The following is a 16,698-nucleotide window of genomic DNA, read 5'->3' as shown; positions in this document are numbered from 1 at the left end:
CATTTGGCCCATATCCCTCTAAACCTTTCATAGCCATGAACCTGTCAAAATGTCTATTAAATGTTATAAGTGTACCTGCCCCTACCACTTAGTGTTTCCTCTGTCTTGGGAACTTCTGCTGTGATGGAACTTGGAGCAAAGTGCCTTCTCAGGAAGCCATTGAGCAGACAACTGACATGGCCCGCACTTCAAAGGTGGCGGAGAGTAATTGGAGCCTCTGCTGGGATATTAGCTTTGGAGAGGATCATAGTCATAGAGCCATACAGCATAGAAACAGGCCCTTTGGCCCAGCTGGTCCATGCTGACCAAGATTCCCATCTAAGCTAGTCCCATTTGCCCACAGTTGGCCCATATCCCCCTAAACCTTTTCTATCCGTGTACCTGTCCAAGTACCTTTTAAATGTTGTTAATGTACCTGCCTCAACCACTTCCTCTGGCAGCTCGTTCCACATAATGACCACTCGCTGGGTGAAAAATGTTGCTTCTCAAATTCCTATTAAATCCCTCCCTTCTCACCTTAAACCTATGCCCTCCAGTTCTTGATTCCCCAACCCTGGGGAAAAAGACTGTGCGCATTTACCCTATCTATGCCCCTCCTGATTTTATACACCTCTGTAAGAACACCGCTCATTCTCCTACGTGCCAAGGAATAAAGTCCCAACCTGCTCAACTTCTCTCCATAACTCAGTCCCTGTAGTCCCGGCAACATCCTCGCAAATCTCCTCTGCACTCTTTCCAACTTCAAGGCATCTTTCCTACAGCAGGGTGACCAGAACTGAACAAAATGTTCCAAATGTGGCCTCACCAGCGTCTTGTACAATTGCAACATAACATCCCAACTTCTATACTCAATGCCCTGGATGCAGATATTCAACATATTTGAAGCATTTTGCAGAGATAGATTGGTGATACCTCCACTGCTTTGAGATACAAACAATAGGTGGTTTATGTCTCCAAACTATTCAGGAGGCTGGAGATCATGGCTGCCTGGTAAATGATGAGCTGAATGTCAGGTTTGAAGTCTTGGTCTTCAAACACTCTTTTCCTCAGAAGGCAAATGTTGTGCTGGCACACTGAGAATTTCAGTAACTGCACAGTAACAAATTCTTGTAAATGGCCACTCAAAGTGTAATAAAGAATGTTCCTTTCACATTGCTTGCTGAGTGATTAAATTGGCCAAGATACTAATAGGCACCTGCAAGAAATGCTGATGTCAGCTGTGCTAAAATTTATTAAGCCAAGATTTTATTTATTCATAATTTGAAAAGAAAATATGAATTTATGTTTCTGTCTCGGTTGATAGGTCAATTTCTTGGCATGATATTGAAACCACAAAGCTACAGGTTCTCTCCCTGAGATGTACTGAAATGGATGCTTAACTCAAAGAAACTTTTGCATTTCTATAGAATCTGTATGATGTCTCAAAGTGCAAAGAAATACAAAGTGAAGAATAGGCATTCATTTGCGCAAAGCAGGCTCCTACTGACAGTAATGTGATGACAACTAGGGTTGTTTAAATCAATATTGGTTGAGGGATTAATTTTGGAGAGAACTTCCTCGGTCTTCTTTTGTCTTTGGATCTTCTACACCCATCCAAGGTGGTCTCTTGTCCGAAAGACGGCAGCTACTACAGTGCAGCCCTCCCCCGAAACTGCAATGTTGTTTCAACCTAAACTTTCACATCCAAATTTCTAGAACCTGGGTGAGGGTATCATTCGACTGTTATCCAACAGAAGCCAAACCCCTCGGGAGAGAAGTGGAGGCAGTATGAAGAGATACATTTAAAGTAATGAATTATATGAGGGGATATATTAGATTTAGTAATTAAAAAGCTTTTACGTTTGCTCTCTGTTATAGAGTGCTTAGTTTTATTTTGGAAAGGATCTGGATGTTCCTGTTGTCATGATAATCGGGGGCGTGAGGATGGATTTACCTTTCAGAACTTTTCTTGAAGGAAGTTATGATGAATAATGTTTTGAGTTAGAATAATGGATATTGTGGGAGGCATTGTATATCTTTGGGTAGCATCAGCCTTGGAAAAGCTAAATTAATTGAGAAGAGCTCCTTAGAACTACGGTTAAAAAAGTAACAGCTCGGAGAAATAGTGGGCACTCTGTGTGTTTTGTAGCCAACTGTATGTGGACTCACAGAGTCATAGACGTGTACAGCACAGACACAGGCCCTTCGGCCCATCAAAGCCATGCCAACCTTTTTGCTCATCCTTGCTAATCCCATTTGCTCACATTAGGACCGTATCTTTCTCTGCCTTGCCTATTTAATTGTCTGTCTAAACGCCCCTTAACTGACTGCATCTGATTCCACCACCACCTCTGGCAGTGGGTTCCAGACGTCATCTGCTCTCTGTGTAAAAAAAACTTTCCCTCAGATCCACTTTAAAACTTCTTTTGCTCACCTTAAACCTATACCTTCTTGTTTTTGATACCCCTACCATGGGAAAGAGAGTCTGACTATCTACCTTATCTATGCCTCTCATAATTTTATCTACCTCTGTCAGGTCACCCCTCAGCCTCCTTCGCTCCTGGGTAAACAAGCTCAGCCTATCCAATCTCTCCTCATAGCTAAAGTCCTCCAATCCAGGCAGCATCCTGGTCAATCTCCTCTGCACTCTTCCCATAGTGTGATGACCAGAACTGCACAGAATACCCCAAGTGCGGACTAACTAACGTTTTGTAAAGTTGCAACATAACGTCCCAACTTTTACTTTCTATGCCCTGACCTATGAGGCAAACATACTGTCGGCCTTCTTCACCATCCTGTCTACCTGTGTTGCCACTTTCAGGGAACTTCCTCTGTGAATTCTATAAAGGACGGAGCCCCTTTGTTATAGACTCTGCTGATGGCACTGAGTGGGGCTCCCAGCAATGGTACTGCAGCCTCTGTCCAGCAGTACCAGTTTCTATCACTGTTGGACTTGGGCCCTATAGACACGGACTCCACGTTCAGAATCAGAATCACAATCAGATTTATTATCACTGACTTAGATGATATGAAATTTGTTGTTTTGTGGCAGCAGTGCAGTGCAAAGACATAAAAATCTATAAATTACAAAAATAAATAAATAGTGCAAAAAAAGGGAATAATGAGGTAGTGTTCATGGGTTCGTGGACCATTCAGAAATCTGATGGCAGAGGGGAAGAAGCTGTTCCTGAATCACCGAGTGTGGGTCTTCAGGCTCCTGTACCTCCTCCCTGATGGTAGTAACGAGAAGAGGGCATGTCCTGGATGGTGAGGGTCCTTCGTGATGGATGCCGCCTTCTTGAGGCACCGCCTCTTGAAGATGTATTGGAGCCTCCATACCAGTCTGTGATGCAACCAGTCAGAATGTTCTCCACTGTACATCTATAGGAATTTGCAAGAGTCTCTGGTGACATACCAAATCTCCTCAAACTCCTACTGAGGTAGAGCCGCTGGTGTGCCTTCTTCGTGATTCCATCAATGTTTTGGGCCCAGGATGGATCCTCTGAGATGTTGACACCCAGGAACTTAAAGCAGCTCACCCTTTCCACCACTGGCTCCTCAATGAGGACTGGTGTGTGTTCTCCCGACCTCCCCTTCCTGAAGTCCACAATCAGTTCCTTGGTCTTGCTGATGTTGAGTGCGAGGTTGTCGTTGTGACACCACTCAACCAGCTGATCTCTCTCACTCCTGCACGCCTCCTCGTTGCCATCTGAGATTCTGCCAACAATAGTGGCAAATTTATAGATGGTGTTCTTCAGTGCAGCTGCTGATCTTGTGTCTACTAACTCCCTGTTGGAGGTGTACACGTGAGGATGTTGTGATGTTGTGTTTAGCTGCAGTGCTTCCGCTCTAGGTGCTGAGGGACGGGATGTGCTCTGTCCTCACGGGACCACAACCAGTGAGAAACCTTCCTGGTGGGAAAATATTACACTTACCTTGATTTTGTGCAGGATCCTGGAAACATCACATCACACAGGAAGCCATTCAGCCCACAGAGCAGGCTGCCTGTTGAGCAATCCTCTCCCGCTCCTTTCCCTGCAAACTCTCCTTCCATAAGGACTGATCCATTCAGGCAATGAATCCCGGACCTTGGATCGTTGCAGGAAATTGATTCCCCTTCTGTCATCCCAGCTTCAGGTCCCTGTCCTCTGGTTCTCATCCCATCCAGGACCTTCTGTTCAAGACTAACTTTGTCAACATAAAGTTGTTCATTATTCATGAAACTCACCGATAGGTTTCTGAGAAATGTGATCAAATTCAAAATGTAACATACTGTAAATGCAACCCTTAGAACCCAATCACAGAATTAGAAAGACATACGATAAGGGTGATCTTGGTAGTGAGAACACATTCCTTCATTTTGTGTGTGTGTGTGTGTGTGTGCATGCTGATATGTTTTGTGTATGTGTGCTGCATATGTATGTTTTGTTTGTGTGCTGCATGTATGTTGTGTGTGCACTGCATATGTAGGTTTGTGTGTATGTATGCTGCATATGTATGTTTTGTGTGTGCGCTGCATATGTATGTTGTGTCTACTGCATATGTATGGTTTGTGTGTGTGTGTGTGTGTGTTTGTGTGTATGCATGCAAGCATGTTTGTGCTGTGGAGTGATTGAGGCAGGATTCATTAAATTTGCATCTGGTTCAGTGGTTTATAGTCTTACCTCCAAGTCGGAAGCTTGTGGGTTTGAGAGCCACAGAGACCAGAACGCAAAGCCCCAGGCCGAGGTTCCGGTGTGTCAGTGAGGGAGTGCTGTCTTGTGCCTTCTCAGCTCTCTCCGCCCATCACCCACACCCTCCTCCCACTGGGTCCCCTCCCCCCCACCGTTCCCATCTGCCCTCCCCACCTCCCTTATCTGGTTCCCTGCTTCTTTTCTCATCAGATTCCACCATCCGCAGCCCTTTGTTGCCTCCACCAATCACCTCCCAGCTTCTGTCGCTATCTCCACCCTTCCCTCCCCCAGCTGACTCCATCTGCCAATCAACCCCCTCCCCACCTGGATCCACCTATCGCTTGCTGTCCGTTGCCCCACCCCTCCCCCTCAACTCCCATCTCCCTTCTCTCCCTCAGTCCGGATAAAGGGTCTTGACCTGAAACGTCGACTGTCCATCTCCCTCCACAGATGCTGCCTGACCCGCCGACTTCCTCCAGCAGTTTTTTTTTCCCCTCAGAGTATCCTGTGTGGCTAATTTGAAGAAAACCAGAAAAGTTCTTCAGTAACCTCAACCAACGATCCAAAAACAGATAATGTGGTCATGATTACATTGCAGTTAGTGGGAGCTTGCTGTCTGTAAATTAGGGGCTATGTTTCCCACATTACAACAGCTGAAGCACTTCATTGAGAAGTGCTCTGGGATGTCAAGGTTGCTGTATTTTTCTGGAAGGATATAACAGTACAGGTACTCTCCTGTGTATATTTGGAGATTATCTCATATTTTTCCATGGCAATGAAGGAGGCCATTTGGCCCACTGAGGTTATGCCGGCTCTCAGAGCAATCCCATCAATCCCATTCCCCCCAGGATCTCCCTGTAGCCTGTCCTCTCGCATGACCATTAATTTTCCCCTCCCCACTATTCTCCTGCCACTGTCTACACTCGGGACAATTTACAGTAGCCACATAAGCTACCTGTACGGCTTGGGATGTGGGAGGAAACTAGAGCGCCTGAGGAAACCCACACAGTCACGGGGAGAACATGCATACTCCACATAGACAGCGCTGAAGGTCAGGATCGAACCTGGGTCACTGTGAAGAAGCAGCACTACCTGCCACGCCACTCTGCCGCCCATTCAATGATTCTGTGGAGTTGATGCAAGACCATGAAGACAGTGTGAAGTGCTCTGCTGCCCTCACTTAAGGTCTTTTTTTAAATACAACATGGGTTGTGATGGGAGGCGATTTATAGTTGCGGTCCCCATGTTAAAGTTTGCCTCCATGTCCCAGATATGGAAGGACTCGTCACCTAATGACTCCCAGCTCTGACCACCACCAAAAGCCCAGCCTTCACTCTGTGTGGGAGACGTGGACAAGCTGTGGGTCATCTGTGATGTCCACCCCCACCATCTCCCCTGGGCTTGTGGTGGGCTGAGCCCTGACAATCCTCACTGTGGAACAGAGGATGGCGAGAACAGCACAGGCTCAATGGGACAAACTGCCTCCAGCAGCCATGAACATTATAGGAAGCAAGGGAAAAGAGAAGATAATGTAGGATCTCTCAGTTACCCGTTCCTGAAGTCTGATCACGAAAGGTAGCGCTCTCAACTTACAATAACAGCTTTTAAAAGACAGTTGGACAGGTACATGGATTGGAAAGGTTTAGATGGTTTATGGGCCAAACGCTGGCCAATGGGACTAGCTTGGATGGGGCATTTTGGTTGGCATGGATCAGTTGGGCCGAAGGGGCTGATTCTGGGCTGTATGACGCGATGACTCAACCATTCAGGTAAAGTAAACATAAGTTAAGGGCCAGAAAGTTGGTGCAGCGGGTAGAGCCGCTGCCTCGTGGCTCCAGAGACCCGGGTTCGATCCTGACCTCGGGCGCTGTCTGTGTGGAGTTTGCACGTTCTCCCTGTGACCGCGGGGGTTTCCTCCGGGTGCTCTGGTTTCCTCCCACAACCCAAAAATGTGCAGGTTGGTGGGTTAACTGGCCGCTGTAAATTTCCCCTAGTGTGTGGAATCTGGGGGGAGTTGAAGAGAATATATGGAGAATAAAATGGAATTAGGGCAGGAATAATGTAAAAATGGTCGGTGAGGACTCAGTGGGCCAAAGGCCCTGTTCCGTACTGTATCTCTCTATGATTCTAAGATTGTTTCTCAAATTCACACATCTCCCACTCCCAGGAAGATGGATGCACTTTCTCCTGTCCACCATTAATGACCACTATATTTTGCAATCTGTTCTCTATCTGGGCATCTCACTTAATTTCTGTATCCCTGATGAGTAAAATCTGGAGATGTTCGGGACAGGATTAGTATTCACCAAATCTTACAGCCCATACTGCACATAGCAGCTCTCTGTTGTAGTTCTATGAAACCAGAATCAGTACTAGCGAGAGATCTGCTCACCCAGACTGGATCATGGTGCCCAGTTCCCAAAGGCTACTGAGCCATATTGACCTGTTACTTGGATGAGATATTGAGAATGGGAATTATCGTGCTGGATGAAGCTTGGCGGATCACATTCTAAGGCAAGAGGTTGTGGATTGAGACCCATCAGAAGTGCAAAATTCTAGTCTGATGCTCCAGTGTGCTACAGTAGGAGGTGCTGCCTTTTGACTGTGCACCCCCACCCCCCCCCCCCCCCCGCCCCATCTGCTCTCTCAGATTGGTGTAAAGACTCCCAGGACACTTTCTTGAACAAGAGTAGGGCACGGTAGTGTAGCGGTTAGCGTAACACTTTACAGCACTAGCGACCCAGGTTCAATTCTGGCCGCTGTCTGTAAGGAGTTTGTACGTTCTCCCCGTGTCTGTGTGGGTTTCCTCCGGGTGCTCCAGTTTCCTCCCACATTCCAAAGACGTACAGGTTAGGAAGTTGTGGGCATTCAATGTTGGCACCGGAAACGTGGCAACACCTGCGAGCTGCCCCCAGAAGACTCCACGCAAAAAAGATGCATTTCACTGCGTGTTTCGATGTACATGGGACTAATAAAGATATCTTATCTTATCTTCTTCCCGGTGACTGACCAGTTCATCGACCAATATTTCAAAAGTGAGTTATTAGGACATTATTGCATTGCTCTTTGTGAGATCCTGCTGAGTTTGCTACATTAGGATGATGACTACACCTCAAAAGTAAGTCATTGCTGAAAGGCGCTATGGGAATGCATTTTGTTTTTATATTTTGAAAAATCACATGAACTGCAGATGCTGGAATTCTGAAATAAAAGCAGAAAATGCAGGAAACCCTCAGCAGGTCAGACAGCATCTGTGGAAAGAGAAACAGACTTAACATTCAGGTGAGCGACACTTAATCAGAACATTTATTTTTATATTTCTATTCATTTATTTTATATTTAGTTTTATACTGTTTTTCTTCTCTGGGCATCCATCCTCACCCTTGGAAGTACCTGGGGCTCCAGAGTTTAAACAATTCCCATCAATTCCGAATCCTGATTCTGGGGATTGAGGAAGTCTTGCCTGATTTTAACTGCTAACACACTGTTCCCTGATGACCTCCAGGCTGTCAGGGTTGGGATGGGAACCAGTGCTTCATCAAAGTGCCCTGAATGTTAAAATTGTGTGTGCAGCTGCTCTCTGACCCAATTCGAGTCTGAGAGTTATACAGCACGGAAATAGGCCCTTCGGCCCAACTTGTCCATACTGACCAAGATATCCATCCAAGCTACTCCCATTTGCCTGCATTTGGCCCATCTCCCTCTGAACCTTTCCTATCCATGTCCCTGTCTCAGTGTATTTAAAGATATCTTTATTAGTCACATGTGCATTGAAACACACAGTGAAATGCATCTTTTGCATAGAGTGTTCTGGGGCAGCCCCCAAGTGTCACCACGCTTCCGGCGCCAACATAGCATGTCCACAACTTCCTAACCCTTACGTCTTTGGAATGTGGGAGGAAACCGGAGCACCCGGAGGAAACCCATGCAGACACAAGGAGAACGTACAAACTCCTTACAGACAGCAGTGGGAATTGAACCCGGGTCGCTGGCACTGTAATAGTATTACGCTAACCACTACACTACCGTGCCTGCTCTAAATATTTACATTTACAATAAACATTGTAAATGTTTCCACCTGTACCACTTCCTTTGGCAGCTCATTCCATGTACCCACCATCCTCTGTGTGAAAAAGTTGCCCTTCAGTTCCCCCTTAAGTTTTTCTCCTCTCATCTTGAACCTATGCCCTCTAATTTTAGACTCCCCTACCCTGGGATAAAGACATTCTGGGCTGCTACAGAAAGTCAGTCCCTTCACTTTTTATCTTGTGGGAGATGCAGAGTAAAAATAAAGCAATGTGCTGATCCGGACTCCCTCGGAATATCCAAAGGAGGTATTGGAGAAAATCCGATACATGTTTACCCATCTCGGAGAAGAGGATAAAAACACTTTAAAATTAATAGATTATTCCCGAGACAAATTACCGGGCAATTACACTGTAAACTCCAGGGGAAAAAAGACATAATATGGTGTGGACTGTGAACTTTACACCATGAGAAGTTGTGTTCTGATATAAAACGTTAATGTTGTAAGTACACATGCCAGGTTCTGAGAGGGATTGTTGGGGGGGAATGCTAATGGGTGTTTCCCCAGGCTGGGGCATCTAGAACCTGGGGGTATTTAGGACTGAGATGTGAAGGAACTTCTTCCCTCAGTTGGTTGTGAACCTTCGTATTTCTGTGATGTTGAGGGCCGCGGATAGTCAGGCCTTGAGCGGACGCCAAGGGAACCAGAGGAACTTGGCACCGGGTGAGAAAATGCATTTAAGACACAGGATCAGTCATGATCCTTTTGAGTGGTGGGGTCAGGCTTGAAGGGCTGAATGGCCTACTCTGTATTTTTATGTTCTTACTCTCATTAACATTAATTGTTCTGCTCTGTAAATAAACATCTTGTAAAGAGATATATTCAGGCTTTCTTGAATTTTGCTATAGGTATTTAACCTTGACTTTGATTACTTGGGACTCTTGCTCAGTGGGTCATTCAAAGGCAGGTACACTCAACACTGCTGCATCTCCTCTGTACTGCACTGCCGCAGTTTGAGTCTTGCAATGGGACATGACTCCAAGCTTCTGAGTCAGAAGTGAGAGAGCTGCCAACTGATTCATCCCAGCAATCAATCTCATTTGCAATGGGTAGAGCAACCCTACATCGTGACTAATATTGCTGGAATGTTGAAGTCCGTAAAACATTCTCTCTAAATTTGTCCTGTAATGAAGAAATGCAATGAATGAGGAGTTTATATGTGACTGGGACCGATTGAACAGATCATCTTTTGCCATATTTCAGTTAAACAAAATCTTCCTGGTACTAAGCCCTCACTCAAGACTTTTTTATTTGTTCATTGCTGGGATACGGATGTCATGGCAATGCCAGCATTTATTGTCCATCCCTAACTGCCCCTGAAACTGAGGCCATTGAATCTGCCATATTGGTGGGTCTGGAGCCACACATGGGCCAGACCAGGTGAGGGTGGCAGGTTTCCTTTCTGCAACGAACTAAGTGGGGCTTTTACAACAATCTGATACCTTTACCATTACTGAGGCCCCCTTTAATGCACAATGTATTCAGTTGCTTGAATTTAAGTTCCCCAGCTGTGTTGATGGGATTTGAACTCATGTCTCTGGATCAATGGTCTATTTGCTTAAATGCAATGCTACAATCCTCCATGTGCTAAAGAGCAGCTATCCTTAAACCTGAGGCCATCCGGAGTTCTGCTGCCTATGCCTTACTTTGCACCACTGCCTGTCACCCTTGTGTTTGCAGATAAGATAAGATCTCTTTATTAGTCACATGTACATCGAAACACACAGTGAAATGCATCTTTTGTGTAGTGTTCTGGGGGCAGCCCACAAGTGTCACCACGCTTCCGGCGCCAACATAGCATGCCCACAACTTCCTAACCCGTACGTCTTTGGAAAGTGGGAGGAAACCGGAGCACCCAGAGGAAACCCGCACAACACACGGGGAGAACGTACAAACTCCTTACAGACAACGGCCGGAATTGAACCCGGGTCGCTGGCGCTGTAAAGCGTTACGCTGACCGCTACACCACCAGACCTCCACTGGATCCTGTTTATGCGATGTCCTGATTTTAAAATTCTCTCGCCTGTTTTCACATGCCCTTCGTGGTCTCACCCCTGCGTGACTCTGCGAACTCTGAAGCCCAATTACGAAGTGCCATCTCTGAAATCCTCCACTTTCGACTCTTGCTCATTGCCCCATGCAAATGCTCCATCATTGATGGCCGTGCCTTCAGCTGCCTGAATCTAAAGCTCTGAAATTCACTCCCTAAACCTCTCCACCTCCCTTTCCTTCTTTGAGACAAAACCTACATCTTTAACTAAGCTCTTGTTGCCTGGCCGAATAGAGGAGAGGTGGAGACAACAGGCCTCGTTTGTCTGCGGTAGGTTTTTCAAAGAATAGAATTTATCCAGATGGTGTTCCCCCATATTCCTGAAAATCCTCCCCCATATCCTGCCAATTTTCCCTTTGAAACATTTATCCAATTCTCCTCGCATGGCTGAGTCAATTTTTCTATGCAAAGTCGAGGCATGTCTTTGTTAAAAGTCAAGTCGAGTTTACTATCATATGCACAAGTACAGTGAGTTACAGGTACAATGAAAAGATAAGATATCTTTATTAGTCACATGTACGTTGAAACACACAGTGAAATACATCTTTTTGCGTAGTGTTCTGGGGGCAGCCCGCAAGTGTCGCCACACTTCCAGCACCAACAAAGCATGCCCACAACTTCCTAACCCGTACGTCTTTGGAATGTGGAAGGAAACCAGAGCACCCGGAGGAAACCCACGCAGGCACATGGGGAGAACGTACAAATTCCTTACAGACAGCAGCCGGATTTGAACCCGGGTCGCTAGAGCTGTAAAGTGTTACGCTAACCACTACACTACTGTGCCTGCATTAGGATTTGCTTGCAGTAGGATCGCAGGCACATAGATTCAAACAACAGACAGAACATAAATTATATATAAATTATACAAGATGTTTGTGCAAAAAACACAATCAAACAATTTGATGACAGTGCTTTAAGATGGTAGTCCATCTTAAATGTAGTGTTCCGTTGCTGAGGTAGGATTAGGGTTGTCAGGTCGGTTCAAGAACCTGATGGTTGTAGGAAGGTAGCTGTTCAATGGCAGTTGTTGTTGTAGCTTGCTGAGTTCATATGACCAGAAGAGAACTTTCAACACATACTAAACACATCTGGTGAGAATTTATTGGGACTGACGTTTTTAGTGCCCAGCTCTGTGAGGCTGCCAATCAGTGGCATTTTCTGGATATATTTATACATTGCATTCATGCCTGCCAGGAATTGGGGACCCCTGGCGTAGGGAAGAGTTCAATGTTCCACTAGCCAAGGCTGATTTAGGCCCAGGCCCCACTGGGAACAAAAACTGTCACAGCTTATCACTGCTGACAGAACATTAGGGCTGGCGTGGGCAAGTCAGAATTCCGTGCATGCAATGTTAAATAAATATCAGTGAAACATTTGACGCCTACTTTTCTTCTGTATCCCATCCCACATCACCTGAAATAGTATCAGCTTCCAGACATATGCCTAACACTAGAGGGCATGCATTTAAGGTGAGAGGGGGAAAGTTCGAAGGAGATGTGCAGGGCAAGTTTTTTACACAGAGTGGTGGGTGCCTGGAATGCACTGCCAGGGGTGGTAGTGGAGGCAAGTACGATAGAGGCATTTAAGAGGCTCTTAGACAGGCACATGATAGGGGCAGCACAGTAACGTGATGCTATTACAGCGCCAGCGATCGGGGTTCAATTCCCATCGTTGTCTGTAAGGAGTTTGTACGTTTTCCCTGTGTCTGCGTGGGTTTCCTCCCACACTCCAAAGACGTACAGGTAGGTTAACATGGGTGTAATTGGGCGGCGTGGATCCGTTGGCCCAGAAGGGCCTGTTACCGTGCAGTAAATAAAGTTTTTTACGAATGTGCAGAGAATGGAGGGATATGGACATTGTGCAGGCAGAAGGGATTAGTTTAGTTAGACGTTTAATTACTAGTTTAACTAGTTCAGCATAACATTTTGGGCTGAAGGGCCCATTCCTGTTCTGTACCGTTCTATGTTCCACATATGCTTAGGGCAGGCGCAGTAGTGTAGCGGTTAGCTTAACGCTTTACAGCGCCTGTGACCTGGGTTCAAATCCGGCCACTGTCTGTAAGGAGTTTGTACGTTCTTCCCGTGTGTCTGCGTGGGTTTCCACCAGATTCTCCGGTTTCCTCCCACATTCCAAAGACGTACGGGTTAGGAAGTTGTGGGCGTGCTATGTTGGCACTGGAAACATGGCGACACTTGCGGGCTGCCCCCCAGAGCACTCTACGCAATGATGCATTTCACTGTGTGTTTCGATGTACATGTGAATAATAAAGCTATCTTATCTCATCTTATATGCTTGTGATATTGTGACCTCATCAGCTTCTTTCTTGACCCCACCACTCACTCTTTGAATTGTTCCGCTGCTTGTTCAGCACTCAAGATGAGGTTAGGTGAATGTTGGGAATTCTGAAATTATTGCCTTCTGTAACCATCCCAAACTTTGTTCCCACACCATCCACTCTATCCCTCTCCTGGGTGATTGTTTGAAACTGATCCAAAAATGAGAAAATAGGAGCAGGAATAGGCCACCAGGTCTCTGAAGTCTGCCCAGCCTTTCAATGTGATCATGCTCCAGGCCTCAATTCCTCTTCTGTGCCAGTTCCCCAAAGCTCTTTCCAGAAAGTATCTGTCTCCTCTTTAAACACCTCTAGTGATCCAGCCTCCACAAACCTTGAGATAGAGAATTCCAAAGATTCACCACCCTCGGTGAGAAGGAATTCCTACACATCTCAGTTGTAGATGACCGCCCCTTATCTTGTAATCATGTCTCTTCCTTCAAGACTCTCCCACTAGTGGACTCGTTGGGCCGGAAGGGCCTGTTACCATGCTGTATAAATAAAGTTTTAAAGAATAAAGTGTTACAGTTCCAGAGAAAGTGCAGTGCAGGCAGACAATAAGGTGCAAGGCCATAACAAGATAGATTGTGAGGTCAAGAGTCCATCTCATCGTACAAGAGGTCTGTTCAATAAGATGGACTCTTGACCTCACAATCTATCTCATCATGGCCTTGCAAAGGCACTAGAAAGATACAAGTCAACCCTGGCAGTGTGAACTGGGAGAAATCATGGGAAACTCTGCACACTGGTTATTGATAGGTGTCTATTTATCATCACAATGTTGAAAGAGTTAAACCTAATGTTTTTCCTGTGCTCCAATCTACATTTTTTGCCTTCAGGCCAGGTTTGAAAAACGGACATCAGAATAGATAGTTGTTCATGGCTATGAATATTCTTTGAGCACCGTTGGTGATCAGGGAGTGTTTATGCAATCTCTTTCTCAGTCTCTTAAATGGAAGTGAAATTCCATAACGTGTTTGTAGTTGGAAGCAGCTTGAGGGAACTTATAGCCTTTAGCCATTTCATGTGTTATTTTCTTGCATTTAGAATGGATTCCGGAGACTAGTAATTAAATTTGGGAATTTTGAGTGTCCTAATGTGACTGAATTAACACAGGTCACCAAAATAGTGGAGGCTGGGTCATCCAAAGGCTTGTGCATTGCATCTCAGAGAGGTTTGGTAGGAGTCATGATAAATGCTGTAAGAATGTGAGCACATAAGGGGGAAAGCAGCAGTAGGCCATTCAGCCCCTCTTGCCTACTCTGCCACTCAATAAGATCATGGCTTTTCTTCCTCAGACCCACTTTCCTGCAACAAACCCTGTCTCTTGATTCTCTCCACATACAAAAATCTATCGATCTCTGTCTTGAATATACTCAGTGACTGAGCCTCTTCTGTCATACAGGCCCTTCGGCCCACCAAGTCCGTGCCGACCATCAGGCACCCATTTCCACCAACCCTAATGGGTGAGGAACTGCAGGGAGTCAACACCTTCTGGGCAAAGGAATTTCTTCACATCTCTGTCCAGAATGGTCAACCCCTTATTCTGAGACTGTGATCCCTGATTCTAAACATCCCAGCCAAGGGAAAGGTCATCCCCTGTATCTACTCTGTCGAGTCCCACAAGAATGTTTTACGCTTAGATGAGACCACCTCTCATTCTTCCAGACTTCATACAGGCCCAGCTTGCTTAATCTCTCCTGATAGGACAATCCCCATCCGCCCCCTCATCACCCATCCCAGGAATCAATCTGGCAAAGCTTTGTGGCACTCCCTCCATCGCAAGGATTTTCCATCTCTGTTTCCTCTTGGATCATCTGTTCAGATTTATACAGGCAACCAACAGTCCACTGCATCAACAACACCTACTTTCATTAATGTAGCACCTTTAATGTGTCAAGAAACATCCCAAGAGTGTTATCAAACAAAATATTGACGCTGAGCCAATAGGGAGATGTTGGGGCGGGTGCCCAGAAAGGGATAAGTATTAAGGAAGAATGAGAGGTAGAGAGGCGGAGAGGTGTAGGGAAGGTATTTAGACTTCAAGACCTTGGCTGCTGAAGCCACGGTTGTCAATGGTGGAGCAACTAAAATTAGGATTAATCCAGGGGTTGGGAATGGAAAAGAGCAGAGATCTTGCAGAGTTGCTTGTTGGAGAACTTCACAGAAATAGGGAGGGGTGAGACTGTGGAGGGATTTCAAAACTGTGTGAAGTTTGAAAGTGATGCCTACCAGGGAGGCACAGGTATGTGAAGGAATAGAAATGGTTCACGTAATTCCCCCGCCCAATGAGGAGATAAATACCAGATTCTGTTTTTAGCTCAGTGAGACAAGACCAATAAATGTTTATTATCCCTTTTAAAATGGGCTGGTTTAACCGGAGATTTTAAGAAGGCTGAGGGAAGGGAGTGAAGTAAGAGTCAGCCTAACAGTACTGCGCCTTGCTAAAATACCCCAGCGTTCTCTCAGGATCCAATGGATATTAAGGGCAGGTACGGTAGTGTAGCAGTTAGCTTAACGCTATTACAGCGCCAGTGACCCGGGTTCAATTCCCACCACTGTCTGTAAGGAGTTTGTATGTTCTCCCCGTGACTGCATGGGTTTCCTCCGGGTGCTCTGGTTTCCTCCCACATTCCAAAGACGTAGGGGTTAGGAAGTTGTGGGCATGCTATGTTGGCACTGGAAGCGTGGTGACAATTGCAGGCTGCCCCCAGAATATTCAACGCAAAAGATGCATTTCACTGTGTTTCGATGTACATGTGACTAATAAAGAAATCTAAAAAAATTGTAGGGCTGCTTTTATAAGGAGAAGGTAAAAGGTAAATGACTGTGTCATTAATTTATTTTGGTTCAGTTTAATGTCTTGAATTATTTATCTATTTTTACCATAGAATTACCATAGAACAGTACAGCACAATACCGGCCCTTCGGCCCACAATGTTGTGCTGACCATTAAACCTCGCCTAAGACTATCTAACCCCTTCCTCCCACATATCCCTCTATTTTAAATTCCTCCATATGCTTATCTAATAATCTCTTGAATTTGACCAATGTACCTTCCTCCACCACCGCACCAGGCAGCGCATTCCATGCCCCAACCACTCTCTGGGTAAAAAACCTCCCTCTGATATCTCCCTTGAACTTCCACCCATTACTTTAAAGCCATGCCCTCTTGTATTGAGCATTGGTGCCCTGGGAAAGAGGTGCTGGCTGTCCACTCTATCTATTCCTCTTAATATCTTGTACACCTCTATCATGTCTCCTCTCATCCTCCTTCTCTCCAAAAACTATTTATGTAATTATTTAGTTATTGTGTCATTCAAAATCTTCATGCTTTGGCAGCCAGCAAAGCGGGGGCAAAGTTTTGCTGACTGTCAAAGCTGTCTGGGGTGTTTGGGAGCAGGGCAAGGAGCTTCTGCTCTGAATTGCTGGAGCCTCACCATTGTGCAGACCTTTAAGCTAACAAGAGTGCAAGGATGATTTACGAGAATGTTGCCAGGAGTCGAGGGTCCGAGTTATAGGCTAGGACTTTATTCCTTGGTGTATAGGAGACTAAGGGGTGACTCTCTAGGGGTTT

At 45.7% G+C, this 16,698-nt stretch overlaps 1 protein-coding gene across 4 annotated transcripts in view; it reads left to right on the top strand.

Annotated features, from left to right (window-relative positions):
* LOC127585070 (voltage-dependent P/Q-type calcium channel subunit alpha-1A-like) overlaps positions 1-16,698 on the top strand; it is a 486,564-nt gene that overhangs the window by 46,761 nt on the left and 423,105 nt on the right. The window lies entirely within an intron of this gene.

Source organism: Pristis pectinata, chromosome 31, assembly GCF_009764475.1.
Source record: "Pristis pectinata isolate sPriPec2 chromosome 31, sPriPec2.1.pri, whole genome shotgun sequence".
Lineage (NCBI taxonomy): Eukaryota > Metazoa > Chordata > Chondrichthyes > Rhinopristiformes > Pristidae > Pristis > Pristis pectinata.
This window is presented reverse-complemented; position numbering and strand designations above follow the sequence as displayed.